Here is a 2,294-nt window from a genome sequence, read left to right as displayed (position 1 = left end):
CCTAAAAAAACAAAAAACCTAGCTCTCACAGTGGTTCCCAAAATAGTTAGGTACCCAGTAGGAAAGAGTGGGGTTTCTGTAAAAAAACCTAGATTTCACAGTGGTCTGCAAAATAGGTAGTATAGGAAAGAGTGGGGTTTCCCCATCTCTGAAAGTGCTCACTTTCCCAAGATACCAAAGGTCACAAAATTTAAGTACTAGTATTATTAGCCTTATATTTTTGTTTTTGTTTCCTTTAAACTATATTAAGTACCTAGCTAATATACCTATTGCATTTTGGCCTTGGGAATACCCAACATTTTCCTATAAAGCTAGTAGGTATTTTTACATTTACTAATGGTATGTACCAAAATGGTCATGTGACACTTAGGCTACCTCACATTAGGTAACTACTAACTAACTAATTAATTAAACTCAGACATTTCCGATCCTAGTTTTAACCTACTAGCTAATAATAGTATACTACAGCATTCACTAATCCAACGTAAGGTACCTACCTACATGGGTAGTAGCTTAATGCATAGGCTATGCTAGACTAGTGGGCATGGCGTGCCAAACGTTTACTAAGTACTATTTGTAAACAGAAATAGAAAATCAACCAACATACGTATTATTTATGTTTAAGAATAGCCTGAGTGGGCTCTGTTTTACCCAGTGGGCGTGTGCAACAGGTCCTTCTTGAAGGCAAGTTGCAGGTTGCTGCGTTATCTTATCACTCCGTCTCATATATCACATGCAAGAACTAACTTTAAATTACCTCTTTCTGAGCTGCTACGTCTAACTTGGGGAAGATCTAGCTAACGTCTAGTCTGGATGACGTCTGTACTACCGAAGGCTAACACCGATGACTGTCTGCAGTACCGAGAACTAATGTTGATTACATAAAACTTGCACTAGATGGTGCAAGACAACCTCAATAATAAAACAGCTGTCTTCTGTTTGTTATAAACGTAAACGCGTTTTAACCGTGATGTATAAAATTTGATAATATACAACAGCTCTAAACTTATATACGCGTTTTAACAGTGATGTATAAAATTCAATAATACAACAGAAGTCTTTGGCTTGCTTTAAACGTAAATGGTTTTTAACTGTAATGAGTAAAATACGTTAATACAACAGCAGTCATCGGTTCGCTCTAAACATAAACGCGTTTTAACTATATGTAAATTAAACACAACTACCAGAGGAGCATTCCTGTTTCACGACACAAACTTTCCTTTTTTGTGTTTTTATTTGCAGTAACTAATTACTAGCTTCATATCTAAGTATTCATATCTTTTTCCTAAAATACACAACAGAATAGAAATTACAATGATTTTTTACATTAAAATAAATCAGTGCAAACGCTCCTCAAGAACGAGTCGGTGTACGTTCATTCACATATTCTTTTCCAAGAATAACATTGGGTCACCAGCTTTCCGTTTTCTTTAAACATCACTTATTCCGAAGGGTAACAAAAGCGCAAAGTAAAATCAATTTAAGCAGGATTTTTACCATCTTAATTCTTCATTGTGGCTGTCTTTACAGTCTTATTACGATCTCATGCAGCCTATGTTCAATGATACCACGGTTATGCATAGGATCATAATCCAAATTCAAATGTAAAAAGTTTATTGATATACATCAAATGGTGTGTAGCAGCATGCTGCTGTACCCACCTACAAAATTCAAAAGATTCTAGGTAAAATATAATAATAAAGTAAAATAAATAAAAATTAAAAGAAATAATGAAAAGCAAATATTTTACCCGAGAAAATTTTTAACTCAATTTATACAAAAGCAAATGCCAAACTATAATGCAAATTTTGTACAAATAAAATGTTGATAATATACTATAGCAAAATTACAATGGGGAAAAGTCATACAAAACAAATGTAACAAAAGTAAATGCTATATTAAAAGGAAATGTTAAGAAAAGGTACAAAATATCGTTTTACAAATTCATACTAAACTAACTAAAGGACAAGCAAATGGCTCACAATTACTTATTCCCAAATAAACGAGGAAATTTCTTCAGTTTTGGAACAAACGTCATTTTCCAGAAAATAAAATAATTGATTTGTTACATCATCTAGTCTTGGTTTACGAAACTGATAATTTATTACATTCCATAAAATAATGTTGTAAAGTATGTTTCCGTAACTCGCCGCATAATTTTCAATTTTAGTGTTTTCATTATCAGTGTATTCTCAAGAATGTTTATATACCAAACGTAACTTCATTATTAAAGGACCTAGTTTAGATAATTGTTCATGTGTTGCGTGTAAAAAAACTTAGCAGTTCTCACTTAG

Source organism: Macrobrachium nipponense, chromosome 26 (assembly GCF_015104395.2).
Source record: "Macrobrachium nipponense isolate FS-2020 chromosome 26, ASM1510439v2, whole genome shotgun sequence".
NCBI lineage: Eukaryota > Metazoa > Arthropoda > Malacostraca > Decapoda > Palaemonidae > Macrobrachium > Macrobrachium nipponense.
Note: the sequence above shows the minus strand (reverse complement) of the source record.